Source organism: Chinchilla lanigera, unplaced genomic scaffold (assembly GCF_000276665.1).
Source record: "Chinchilla lanigera isolate Chin_1 unplaced genomic scaffold, ChiLan1.0 scaffold00015, whole genome shotgun sequence".
Classification (NCBI taxonomy): domain Eukaryota; kingdom Metazoa; phylum Chordata; class Mammalia; order Rodentia; family Chinchillidae; genus Chinchilla; species Chinchilla lanigera.
In genome coordinates, this window is record NW_004955416.1 from 28740397 (window position 1) to 28755120 (window position 14724).

General features: G+C 43.5%; 1 protein-coding gene across 5 annotated transcripts in view; it reads left to right on the forward strand.

Moving 5' to 3' along the window:
• Tjp1 (tight junction protein 1) overlaps window positions 1-14724 on the forward strand; it is a 228911-nt gene that overhangs the window by 99590 nt on the left and 114597 nt on the right. The gene's annotated exons all lie outside the window — the stretch shown is intronic.

Here is a 14724-nt window from a genome sequence, read left to right on the forward strand (position 1 = left end):
GAGGGAAAATCTAATACCTTTTAAAGATTGTTTTAACCAATATCATTTGCGTCTTGTAATTATTAGCTCTGTAGTTACCCTAATGGTGTTGCTTTATGTAGGCTCATGTTGAAATCAATTAGACAGCACTTTCTAGGTGAAGTTCGTCAATTTATATCTACCATTAAAAGCAACTATATGAGTAGTTGTAATACTGATACAGCTAAGCATTAGGTTGTGGTGCTTAAAATCCATTTTTCATTAAATAGGGAATTTGACTTTTTTTATCAGAAAAACTTACAATCAAGTTTGGAAACAAATACAGATAACATCAAATTTATTTAAAATGCTGGTTTTGCTCATTTTTGCTTGGCCTACAGAATTTCACTAGTGTGGAGTTCGATGGACTGAATTCTCTTAGTTCAGTGTAATGCCATTTCATCAGCTCAGACAGCAGGGACAGCTTGCGGAGGTTACTTCTCTTTCATGATGGGTGGGTTCCTTTTTCAGCCCAGGGCGTTGTTTCTGGCTGCTGTCTGCCGTGGGCTGGTCTCGTATGGCTGAGGCTGCCAGTCCTGATCACGTCCTGAGAAGGAGATGTGCTGTGCGCGAGGTTTGCCTCCTTCCTCCCTGCTGCGGGAGCTAAGTTCCAATGAGCCGAGCATCTGATTGACTCTGACAGTCCACAGTGGCGACTGCGCAGTGCTGTGACCCCCCTCCCTCACACACAGCCACGCTGTCACCCTGCAGGCCCTTCTCCGTGGCACCCTCCTTCACAGAGGGAAAGGAAGCTGTGACGCAGCCCCCACATTGCCCTGGAACAGATCCTGGTTTTATTAATGGAACAGATCCTGGTTTTTTTGCTGTTACTTTGGGTAATGATTTGGTTTTTTTTTTCCCCCTTCTTTTTGGGCCCCGGGAATCAAACTCACGACCTTGCGCTCGCTGAGCAGGTGCTGTGCCTGTGAGCTAAATCCCCAGCCCCTCCGGTAATGGTTTTTGTAGCCATAGAAAGAACATGGAACAAGGCTGAACTGTGCAACCACACACTCCTTGTGGGAGGGACATTTCGGGGTACAGGAGGAAGGGGTGTGAGAGAAGAAAACTATTTTTCTGTTCCTTTATTTAAGCTTTTGAGTCTATTGGGTAAAAGTATGTGCAGTGCTATATTTGTGCAGCCTCTAATGTACTTGTTGTTCTCTGCACAATGTAAATCAGTGGTCTGCAGTTCCATTTATAGCAAAACAACTTCTAGATTTGTCTGGGGAGAAATACCGATCTGTGCTGATATGGTGAGGAAAGAGGGTATATCCTAAGCAGTCTCCACGGCTACAAAGCCCCATGCCTTGTCCAAGCAAGTGACACCTGCTCAGACCAAAGCTCAAAGAAAACAAGAACATATGCTTGAAAGAGAATTTCGAGACAGAACACTGAAAACAGAACACCACACATCACCAACACTGCTTGTGTCACAAGCGAACAGTTCTCCATGTGTTCTTTTAACCTTTCCAACTTGATTCAGATAAGAAGCCAACTCACCATAAGCCACGGACTGTGCTTGGGAAGCGGGAAGGCAGCCGAGCTGAGGCCTGGGAGCAGGGACCACAGGAGGGTCTCCCTTCCAGGCATGGTGAAGGAAGATGTGGTCCTCAGTGGCTGGATCCTTTGGTGCTGTGGCTTCTCCAGAGGAAACACCAAGCCCTCAGTGCGGGGCTGGGGTGAAGACCAGAGGTTCATGTGCAGAGCCTGGTCCAAGGATGCTCGCGATGCACTAGAGCTCTCAATGATAACAAGCAGCCCGCTGTGGCACGTGTGCCGTAAGATCGCCACCGCTGTTCTTTTGCTTTCTCATTTTTTTTTTGCTTTAGGACTCTCACCTAGAACTTGTACTACTACTGAGGATCATAGACCTATTTTTTTCCCTTCCAGATAAATAGTTTCAGGACAGTTCTGCAGATCACAAATCTCAAAGAGGTTAAACACCCTCAAGTTCCTGGCTTGTTGATGAGCTTTGGGGGGAAACGGTCTATTGCACGTTACCAGCTTTCTCCAGTATCTGAAATATGTTTTTGTTATATTACCCTTAAATTGCATTTTGTTTGTTTTTGATTCACTGTTCTAGTTTGTGCTTTCATCTTTGTTTTATATTTTTAAGTTGGAATTTGAGCTCAAGAATTTTCATAATCATCTGTGACTGAGATTCAGTGAGACTTAAATCTAGGGAAAATAAAGAATCAAAGTTTTGTCGCATCCTCCAGGAGAGCACAATTAAATCCGTATTTATGCTCGTGGTGTAAATATCTCTCTAACCCTAGTACATTCTGGAGTTTCGAAGAGAAGTCACGGTAGGGCTAACTGTGTCTCACCTGGGAAACTAAATGTTCTCACCGAGTCCTCCAGCTCATAGGCTCCTGGGCCCTCCTGGGCTCATCATTGTGTTTTTCTCTACCTGTAGGGATTCTTCTCCCACAGCCAACCTCCCGAGTCTATTGGAAGGTTTGCTATGGAAGAAGCCCAGCCTGGCCCTCCTTCCGACAGCTGCACCTTGTCCGTCAAAATACCCCAGAAAATACAGAAACGCTCATCTGAAATGGTATTCAAAGAAGAGGCCCAAGAGCTCCCCGAGTGTTTATTAATAACTTTTTTTTGGTTTACATTCCTTATCTTAGAGCAAAAAATCAATTTTATTTTTTAATTTTTTATTGTTTTGTCTTTTTGGGACAGGGTCTCGCTATGCAGTTCAGGCTGGCCTTGAGCTCACTTTGTAGCCCAGACTGACCTTGAGCTCACAATGATCCTCCTGCCTCAGCCTCCTGAGTGCTAGGATTACAGGCGCTCACTGCCACACCTGGCAAGAAATCAATTTTAATGCTTTTCCAGTTTGTGTAGCTGGTGTTCGATTATCTGTCGCTGTATAAGAAACTTCGTGGGTTGTTATCTCTCTCTGTTCTGTGAGTGGGAAGTTCTCACTGTGAGTGATGCTTGGGCTGGAGTCATACGCGTGCTCAGCCAGTCTGCCCAAGATCTCTCCTTTCTGAGCTTTTCTGGTGCTTCAGCTGGGGTGGCTGGGCCAGCTGGGGGCTGTCTCCTGGGAGACCACACATTTCCTCTTGGGAAGGCCCCCAGGGGAATTTGGATCTCTTCCTTGGAGTCCTTTCGGGAGACTCAGGATGAAACTGCAAAGCACCTTGCCAGCCAATCTCAGAGGTCCAGCACCTTCACTTCCGCTGCGTTTTAGGGAAAGGGAGAAGCGAGGATGACTTTGCCCACTGGGGCTCACAGGAATGGGGACCCCCCCCCCCCCGGGGAGAGCGGTGTCCTTTTTGTACATGAGCGCCCTCGGCCAGGAAAACCAGCATGCGTGCTCACATTCTGCAGTGTCTAGTATGTTCATTGCAGTGTCAGCGTTACTTTATTCTCACAGTGCTTGAGCCCCTCTCTCCGCTCCCATTTCCTGTTGCTTTTTAAAATCTGTATTGAAACATCCCAAAAGCTGGGTGAGTGAGCCTTGGGCGCCCACAGAGGCTTCTTGACCAGCTCCAAAGGAGAGGCGCGTCCCAGAGCTCGGAGCCGCCTCTGGGGAGGGCCGGCTTCCTACTGCTGAGCGGCACCGGAGGTTGCTGGGGGAGGGGAGCTTTTGTGCTCTGGGGTTGTCTGCGGTTCCCTTGGGACCTTGGGACCTTTATGACACATATATGGACTCAGTTTCCTTTTTTTTATCTGAATATGTGCCCATAAACTTGTTAGCTTAATTAATGCCCACTGACCTTTTTTATCCTTTTCTTTGTATTTGCGTCCCATTTAAAATGACTTGCTGTGGCGTTCAGGCAGGTGTAAGAGATCAGCTTCTTCTCCCCGGCAGGCTCTTGGGAGCACTGGGAGCTCGGCCGACACAGAACTGCTGGCCTTGCTGACATCCCTGCGAGGGACAGTTCTCCTGACAGGAATTGATAAGGGCACGTTATGTAAAATCTGGAGGGCAGGGCTTTCCATTTTAGGTCAGCACTCAGCCGCAAGCTAGAAAGGCTAATCAACAGAAGCATTTTCTGTGTTCATTCCGGAGACTTTCCCAGGGGCACAATAAATCTAGCCGGCCTGTTTACAGGAACACTGTTATTTAACAAGCTGGTCTCCCAAGTTTAACAGTTTTTGGTTTCATCAAATCCTACCCAACCTGCTACATTCATAAAATTCATTATTGTCTACTCATGTTGCTGCCGTAACTTAAAAATAATTTTTAAAAATAATTTGAACTTAAAAATAATCTTTTTGGAAAAAATAATTTTTATATCCAAGACTAACTTTATATGTATTAGAGAACTATTGAAAAGTTTTGTCTTTTTTTTAACCCTTCACCTGTGTAAAATCATCATTCGTGCCTCCAGTCTGCCCAGTAATACTCCTAGTTAGCTAGTTTATCTCATTTACATGTTCATACATTTTTTCATTCATTCAGTGTGACTTTAAATACTTGCTCTGGGTGGTGGGAATATTTCAGAAAGGAGATAGGACATCACCCTGCCCTCACAGTGCAAGATTCTGGGGAGAAGGAATGCAGGTCAGCAGATAGTGACAGTGAGGTGAGTTTCACAGTGACATGGGGTCTGTAAGGTGCCCAATAGATTTGGCTTCGAGGGGATCAGCAGGCGCCTGGAGGAGCAGTTACCAGTGGGACATGGGTTTGAACCCGGTTACAGTGTGAACAATGACCAGTGGATAAACCGCTTCTTCTGAAATCTTGACCCTGGAACAGAACTTCAGACTGTGGGAGTATGGAGTAAATTACTTTGTCCCGGGGGTTGCTGAGATACGTGTTTTCTGGATTTTAATAAGCATTGCCAAATCCTCCAGAATGTTGCGTCTCAGAGACACTCCCTTCTGCAGAATCTCTGCAGGTGTTTTCCCAGGGCCTCCCGAGAGCATTGCCTGGTGATGGGTGAAATGCACAGTATGTCTCTAAATTAAGGGTGTCATCCATCGTATCTGTACTGGAAATATTTTTCCTATTTGTTGTTGGAGTTTGAGTCTCGTGTTCCTGTGTAGAAGGAAACTGTCCCCTTTGAGATTGTTCACGTGTTTACTATTCACTTCTGCTTTGTCTTGTGTCTTGTTGCAGTTGGAAAATTTGATTCATCCAAAGTGGATTTTAGTGTAAGGAATGAGATAGGAATATGGCTTTATTTATTGCCTCCCACTTGGTCACGTGATGGCATTAAACACATTTTATGGAGTAATCTCTTTGATTGAAAGGCTGCCTTTTTAGTGAAATACCTTTAAGGTATATGTACCTTTATAGTAAATTAAATACCCTTACATATTTTCAGTTCTTTATCATGATCCGTCAATCACTCTTGATTTCTCCTTTGAGCTCTACATTGTTTTAATGCTAAAGTTTCATACTGTGAAGCTTAAGGCTTTGCTACTACCAGGAGCAAGATCTTTCTCACTGGTTCTGTCCCCAGAACCAATCTTTCAAAGGAAGCTTGAAAAAAAACTTAGATACGGGCTATTTTGCTTAAAGGGCTCATTTTGTCATCAAATACCAGGAATCTAGTGGATACCAGTGCCAGTCATGGTCTAGCTACTTCATTCTCTTGATTTGTTTTTTCCTCCTGTCTCTTCCCTTCCATAATGTTCGTTGCGTGGTGTCACATGCCAGACACCACTTGCTTGGGGACTGGGAGGGAAGTGCAGCTTCCTGGTTCCTTCGCGTCGCAGTGGCCCGCATGTCTCTCAGAGCCGCACACATACATGGACCAGAGTTAGAGCTCACCTGCAGGATTCATACAAAGCCACGGTGCTGAGAACAGGAAAGAAGCCTCCTCAGCTCCTATTTCCGCATTTTGTCCTAAGCCTTTGCTCAGCTAGTCTACAGAATTAGCTGTCTCCTAATTGACCAGTTCTTTCTTAATGCCTGGAAAATCACAAAAAGGGAAATAAGAGCTATTGCCCTAATCCTCTGTTCTTTTAAAAACTATTTTTAAAACAGATTTTTTACATACTGAAAGAACTTTCAAGGGGATACACACCCATGAGGGTGGAAAGATAATGGAGAAGTATTAAAAACATCCCAAAACTCCCACATATGGCAAGAGAAAGAAATACTTTTCCCCTGACGGGAGCCTACGTGGGCTGAGTTGGACTCAGCAAGGCACTATCTATATAAAAGTGAGACGGGAGTCTTACTGTCTTCCTGATGTCTCAGGCCAGAGCAAACTCTGGACAAAGCCAGTGGATCTCCTTCTGCTCTTCTTCGTAGCTCAGTCTCCAACCAGAGGTCTTTTTATTTTGATTAAATGTACCTTACTAATTTGTTGTGAAAGACAATTCTATTTTCCAATGGATCAAAAGCATTGGAATGTTTTTGAAACATTCCAGAGTATCATTTTCTGATGTGACATTTGACTTCTATAAAAGTAGCCTGGTTTTTCTGTCCCAGCACAAAAACACACGAAGAACAGCTTTTGTGATATAGTAAATAAGATCCCACACAAATTCCACATGACACACTGTGTGGGGAGCTCACATAATAAAGTGAAGAATGCTGTCTGTTTGTTTTCCAGTCATTGTGGCGTTTTCATCTTCCCCTGCATCTGTCAAAGCCATGTTCAAATACAGAAAGGGTGTATTGAAACATACTGATTAAAAATGGGCACTTTTTCTTCATAAATAAGCCACCTCCATTCCTGCACTGATCCTTTAGATTTCAGAGGGGATGAAGGCAAGTTCTAAATATAGTCAGTGACTTAAGCTAACGCTAAATCTGTGAGAGAAAATGTGTTGAAGTTTAGGTGGGTGCTGCCGAAGGGAACGGCTGTGGGGACAAGACCAGGTGACGCGGGGATAAAGTCATGCCAGACGTAAACGCACATTTCAAAAGCAGATTTAACAGAGAATTAATATGCTGCTATTTTTGAAAAGGAGAAGGTGTCAGATCACTAAAAGAAGAGGAAGAAAATGCTTAAAGCTGCATTTACATCAAAGTTTATGTGAGCTCTGTATTTCCTTCTTCCGGTGCCCATGATGAACGCATGCCTTGGCCATTGTTTATTGCAGATTTATTTGTCTTATTACCAACCAAGGACAGAGAGCCTATCCTAAGTAGCTTGTGCCCTCCACATGTCCCCCACCTCAGTATCCAGTACAGTGCCCTCCATGTGGTTTTTGTGTGGGTACTAGGAATTGAATTCAGGACCTTGCACTTGCCAGGCAGGTGCTGTGTGGCTGAGCTGTATCCCCGGCCCTCCCCCAATATGAACTGATCTGGGTAAGAGTGGGTGCATGTTTCTTTTAATACTTCAACCTCTGTTTCTTCAGCTTTTCTGCTTATCTCTTTCACTTTTCTACATTCACTCCTCTTCATAGAGAAGTCATTTCTCTGGCCAGCTTTTAAGTGTCTTGAGAGTATTCGTCAGTTGCTTGGTATTTGTCCTTGCACCTTGAGGTTGCTCAGTCCGTGGGCATCTCTGCTGACTATCCTTGCTGCCAGGGCTCCTTGGTATGTTAGTTTTTCTCTGGAAAAGCGTAGGAGCTTTCCAGTGTTTTGCATGTTTTTGTATATTACCTCATTCTTTTATTTGACAAATCCTTGCTAAAATTATTTTTGTGAATACAAATGCACTTTTTCTGAGTGTGATCATAATCAAAGCATCCCCCCAGGTCTTAGAGAGATGGCAACTTTCTTTCCAGGTAAAAGTCACCCTGAAGTTAAGAGAAGCAGCCTTATATATATATATATATATATTTTTTTTTTTTTTTTTTTTTTTTTTTTTGGTTTTTCTCCGGTAACGGGAACTGAACTCACGACCTTGTGCTTGCCAGGCAGTTGCTTTGCCGCTGAGCTAAATCCCCAGCCCTGCAGCCTTTTATTTAGGGAAGACCATATTTTGAGGCTGCAATGGACCTGGCAGGGTAAAATTTTCAGCAGGGTAGAGGAGAATAAACCGTAGCATTGACACTAACATTTGTGAGAATTACATGCTTCACTCCGCTACTCTTCAGCTTGAAGTCATGTTTTCTGTTAATGTCTTGGTAGCATTTGCCATTGTCAGTACTGCTGAAAGTATAATTCTTATCCTAGCAGAGGAATTGGTGTTGATCTCTGTAGCTAAAACCAAGAAAAACAACCACCTAATCTTGTCCTTGAATAGCTTCCTGGTCTTGTTACAGATTGCTTATCCTTTTTAAATTCCCTTGTAGATTTCCAACGCAAGCAAATTATGAAGATCTTTGGCTCGCAGGAGCTTTCATGGCTTCCTGAACCTTCAGATTACAGAGCTGGAAAGGCTTCTTGGTGTATCACTCCGGGGGAAGGAGAGAAATCAATCATATCTTCTGAATTTAGCTTCGTGTTTTTTCATGTTTCATTATATAACCTTTGTTTTAATTTTAGAAAAGAAGCAGTACAACATTTTTTTGTTTTTAAAGGAAAAAAAATTAAGTAATAAATAGCGTATGAATGTTCACTGCTTGGTACCCAATAGGGCCAAGTAAAAAGCTTGCCAAGAATAAAGGATTTGCAGAAGAAAAAGCACAGGCATAGCTAACTGGTAGGAAACGTGGGATCATGATGAGACACGCAGGAATTCGATCCCAGCAGCGGGAAATAGATCTTGCAACCCTCAGAGGCCTGTTTTCAGCCTCCTTCCTGCCTTTACTCCACACCTCTGCACGAGGCCTTTTGGAACTAAACCTGGCCCAGGAGCCTGCAGGTTTCTGGAGCTGAAAAAAGCTGAGAGAGAGCGGGAATCTGTAATTCTCAGTAAGAACATGTTTGATGGGCCAGGAACCTTAGTAGTCTTGGATTAGTAAGGTAAATGACATGGATGCACAGCCCCTCCCCTCAAGGAGATTATTACACTCTGAAAGAAGTGAGTGAACACAGTCCAGAAGAAAACAGAATACTATATTAGAACTAGGGCACATCTTCTCAATCTTAAAAGATAAGAATCTATTCTATGAGAGCTGTCCATTTAAGATAAATTCAATTAATATCAGATCTGGCAAGTACCGGAGTCCTCAACTTCAGAAAAGTTTAAGAGAACTTTGCTTCTCAGAGAGGAATGGACAGTCTACCTGTCACAGCTACAGCTGGAGTGAAAACACAGCTCACAAGATGTTTTGAGAGACTATGTGCTTTTATTATTGCTGTGAGAGGCCAGGAGCCAGGAGCATGAACCGTTCAGAGTCGCAAGTTCAGCAAATGTGTTGTCAGCACTCTGGGGCACAGGATGCGGGTGGGGCCCATTGAAGTCCTAGGGATTAACTTCACTCTGTGTTCTCCCACCGCCATAGAGCAGCCACTGTCACCCCACCTTGGGAGTTATCCTGGGAATGCGTGTTCTTTTTCCCTCTCTACATTATCATTCTAATGGAGGCATAGGTTGCAAAATAAAATGCTCTCTGGGGTCAGTCAGGAACACAACTGGGTGTGTCTCCTTGGGTGAGCCCATGGAGGTGATGGGGCTGTGGCACCCCAGACAGAGCTTATGCCCAGCTCTTCCTCAAACACACATTCAAGTGCGAGATGTTTTTGAAGAACTGTTTCAGCCAAAAGCATGCATCTACCAGCTGCATCTGAGAACTGACTGTGGGCTTAGGGTTCTGCTTTTTAGCCCCAAGTGATGAGCTGTTTCCAAAATCTTCTCCACACCTCTTCCGGGCTGTATATTACCGGCGACCACATTTCTAAAGCACAGATGTGGTGGCTGCAGTTTCCTGGGATAAGAACCCATTGCCTACCCAGGAAGGAGGAACTCGACCTAGTCTTCATTTTGTGTACAGGTCCTTTCTAGTTGGGTCCCGACTCTGCCTCAGTCTCCTTTCCTGTCAGCCCCTTCTGTTCTTAAGGTCTGCCCACATCATTGCCTCCTTCTGCTTCCCACAATGTTCTTGTCCAGAATTTTTGTAAGTGAGCTTTCCTAACCTAACCCCACCCACCCCCACCCCACCCCTACACACATAACACCTAGGATGAGCCTCTTTGGTGAATCTTAGTTTAAATAACCAGGTACGGTAGTTACTTAGTGCCTTCTTGGTGACCCCACCTAACTTTGTTTCCTGAACATCCTCCATTTTAATGTTCACCTCCCTTACTAGGTATAGAAATTCTAAAGAACAAGATAGAATCAAGTTTTCTCCTCTGTATTTTTATCCTAAACACAGACTAATGTAATCTTTCCGGGCCTGAATTTTCTTTTCTGCAAAATGAAGGTGTTAGATTAGAATTTAATGGTGTTTTGTTTTGTTCTGTGTTTAGACAAGGTCTTGCTGTGTAGCTCAGGCTGGCCTTGAACTTACTGTGTAGCCCAGGCTGGCCTTGAACTCACAGTGATCCTTCTCCCTCAGCCTCCCAAGTGCTGGGATTACATGGGTACACACCATGCCTGGCCAAGAATTTGATGGTTCTTAACTGGAAGTGCATATTAAAATCACTCCAGGTTCAACAGATGGTGCTTAGGCAGTTGTAAATCCACATGCAAAGGAATGAAGTTGGGACCCGTACCTCACACTATACACAAGAATTCCTCAAAATGGATCAAAAGCCTAAATGTAAGAGCTAACACTATAAAACTATTAGAAGAAAACACAAGTAAATCTTCATGACCTTGGACAAAGGAATAGTTTGATACAATAGCAAAAACAGAAGTGACAAAAAATAGATAATTGGATTTTATCAACATTATAAACTTTGTGCTTCAAAGGATACCATCAATTAAGTGAAAAGATAGCCCACAGAATGGGAGAAAATATTTGCAAGTTATGTATCTTATACTATCCAGAATATATATGACCAACTCTTACTACTCAACAATAAGAAGACAATGCAGTTAAAACATGACAAAGGATTGGAATAAACATTTTTCCAAAGAAAACATACAAATGATAATAGGATCATAGAAAGATGCTGAGTATCATTAGTCATCAGAGAACTACAAATCAAAATTTAGTAACTTACCACCTCACCATCCGTTAGGATGGCTCTAATAAAAAGTAGGGCAGTGAAGTGTTGGGCAGATTTGAAGTTGCGGCAGGTACATTGCCCAGCTCCTCTGCAAGGCAAAGTTCTTTTAAACCATGGGTACACTGTAATGTTGGTATAAATAAAACCTAAAACTTGCAGGTGAAAATTGAAAAATCATGTTGCCTTTGAAACCATTTGAGTTTTTATTGGCCGCCCTGTTTTGTCATTGCGTAAACTTTGCTGGGTGTCTCAGCCTTGAAGATATCTCCTCTACATTTCAAACTGTTTGCCCAAGCACATCCGGAAACTTTCAAGTAATTCCTATGGGAATTAGGTGCACTTTGGGAGGAAAGTGTTCAAATGGGAAGGAGAACGGGGGAAAGGAAGGAAAGGACAAGACAAAAAAGAATAGAAGAAAAAATGAGAAACAAAGCTTTTGTAAATAAGGAGGGGAAATGGATTGAAGGGAGGGGAAGGGAATGAGAAAAAAAGAAGAAACAAGACAGATCACGTACAGGTACAAGTTCTCTATGACGAATGTGATCATTTTGTGTATGTAAAGTGTACCAATACAATTTTTAAAGAAAGTAGGTGGACTTTATTTATGTATTTCATTGCCACTTGAATTTAGAATTGGATATTAACACAGGGGCACTAGGCAAAAACAAAACAAACAAAGGCATGAATACTGATAGTTTAAAGATTTTTTTAAAATCCACTTTGTTATATTATTAGGAACTCTTCCTACTAATAAAGTTCTTGGAAGTGAAACAATTTGGTAACAGCCATTGACTGAAAATACTGCACATTATTGTTTGCTTTGTAGCAAATATGTGCATCATTGTATGTCCTTCCCAACAGAGTTTCCTGCCTGAGTGGGTGTTTGGTAAGTGCCTTTAAATGAGTATGTATCATACTTCGGTCCACTCTTTGGTGGCTACAGTGTTCCAAAACTTTTTGAGGCTCTTTGGCTCATATGCCGTGTCTGTGAAATGAGCACAAGTTTTTCCTCTAATATCAACAAAATTTTTTATCATGTTGGTGTTTTAATTAATACATATTTTATAATAGTAAATAAAATATACAGTATAATATTATAACCACATTAGTAGACAAGTTGAAATACTCCTCCAAAAAGACCATTTTACACGTATCTTAGTGACTCGTGGGAGTGAGTCAAATTGAGCTACCTTAAGTGCAAAACACATAAAGTTAGACATTATATTTGGCTGTAAATGATGCCATTGGAGCAGTGCAGTATTGTGATAAGCACCACTCATTAACCATCTCTCACGAGCCAGGATTTGTGCAAGGGAGGCTGTTATTTCTAATCCTGCAAATAACCTCATATGCTAGATCATTCTGTTCTGCTTTGTTAGGGAGGAAACACAGTTTAACTCTATGTCTGCTGGGATCCAAACCCTGTCCTGTAAAAATATGACATACACAGCGGTCCAAAGATACTGGTTTCTAGTCTTGCTTTTGCCATGGTAACCTTACCTAAGGTTCCTTTTTTCCTTATTTGTAAAGTAAGACATTTTTTTATGACTCCTGAATTATTTTCAAGCCTGCAAAGTCTCTGAAGAGAAATTGTATTTATAGAGGGACTATTGAAATACTTTGTCACTATATACAGATGATTTGCACATAAAATATTGGTCACAGTAATTGGGAAATGACTATCAATAGTCAAATACTTGAAATCAAGTTATTGAACTTAAAATTCTTCATTCATCAGTTCACAGTTTGTTCAGTGTATCCAGTACCTCTGTTATGGACTAAATATTTGTGCCTGTCCCCACCTGTGGGTTGACTTTCCTACTGCCTCTCGGGCAATGGTATGAGGTGCTGCCTTCGGGAGGTGATGAGGTCGTAAGGGTAGAGCCCACAGGAACGGGGTCAGCCCTTCCAAAAGACTCAGAGTTCCTGCTCTCCCCTCTCAGCGCTATAGAGACAGAGCAAGAGGAGGGCCACCTCCAAACCAGGAAGCAGGCTGTTAGCTTCACCTTGGACTTCCAGCCTCCAGAACTGTGAGAAAGAAAATTCCTTTATGTAAGCCTTGCAGTCTGGGGTATTTTTTATTACTGGAGCCCCGTTTCACTAAGACAGCTTCTTGGCTTCTTTCAGTTGCACATTCCTTGCTCAGCTAGACTTCCACTGTGAAAGGCATGGCAGCCTGACCCTCTGCATCGCGAGGGCTGCAGGAGCAGAGGCAGACAAGGGAGACCCACGTCTTCAGCTACAGATGTAAACGTGTCTCTGGGTTCATGTACCCCCACTGTTTTCTAAAGGAAGAAGGGAACCTGAGTAGCAAGCAGCACCCCATAGACTCTGAGTTGAAGATGAAAGCAGCTGTTCTGATGACATTTTCTTCCCTTTTGGAGGGTTATCTTTATTGATTCTGTTAGTTTCTTTTGACTGGAAAGCACCATTCGGAACACTCGTTTATAATTCCAGGATCACCTTCATGATTTTCGGGATTTAGCAGGGGAGACTTTTTACTTCAATGACCTCTCCTGTGTACACTCAGAATGAACAGCAGGGAGGGTGTAGTAGACTGACAACTGGCGGCCAACTTATAACCCCCAGCTGAACTGCGTAAGTGTGGTGCTGGGTGTGGGAGGCCCACCTGAGGACTGTTGCCAGCAGCGTAAGAGGCAGACCTGGAGAAGAAGAAGCAGGCGGTTTGGAACTGAGAGAGGCTGTTGAGACCTGCTAGAAGCTGTGGGGAGCTGGCTTTCCTGATGAACTTGGCTGTTTTCATCCTCCGAGGAGCTCGGGACCTCGCTGGCACTGAGAATGGCTTCAGTTCACTTGGAGAGCTCTGGTTCTCACTTTGAGCATAGCTTCCTGGTTCTGGAGGGGAAGATGGTGCACTGCCGGCCTCCTGGAAAAGCTTGCTGCCTTGGCTTCCCTGATAGGAACTCAACCATCCTGATCGTCGGAGGAGCTCAGGACCTCACTGTTGCCGAGGATGGCTGTGGTACCTTTTGGGGGAGCTCTGGTTCTTCTGAGCATCACTTCCTGGTTTCAGTGCAGATCCCTCAGCCTGCTAGCACAGGTCCTTCATCCTGCTGGCACAGACTTTGTAGATTCCACCACTGACCTTTGGGCCTTCCCAGCAGATCTGCGAAACATGCCTGCATGAGACGTTGTCGTGGGCTCTGCGCCTCCAGTTGGATTCGTGGGAGGCATTGTTATGAGCTCTAGGTATTCAGCTGGACTCATGTAGGACATTGCTGCAGGATCCAGGCCCTCAGCTGAATTCCTTGGTCTTAGTGTGTGGACAGATTTCCTGCACTCTTTTGTATATCATTCTTTGGGTGACTATTATAAATAATCTTATAAAGTATGTGTCCTGTATTATATTGTTCCCCTTGCAAAAATAAGCCCCACAGCAACACAGAGAGTAAAAAGAAAAATAAAGCCTTGCACTGCTGTGTTTGAGAGGACCAGGTTGAGGCAACTGGGAGGGTGGATCCCTATTATTTACCACCTTCTCCCCACCCCTATGTTAGAATTTTATCACTGTGATAAACACAACAGATAAACAATTTGTTATGATTTGTGTCTGGATGTCCCCCCAAAGCCTCATGTGGTCAAGGGGGGCAGGCTTTTTAGAGGCAGTGGAATCTAGAGTTTGTGACTGATTCATGGTCTAGTGCTGGGATTAAGGGTGTGCTACACCTGCTGTAGGGCGGGTAGCCTGCATACCATATGAGGGGCAGAAGGAGGCTTGCTCTCCTCTCTTTTGCTTGTTGCTTTTGCTGTCTTTGGCCACA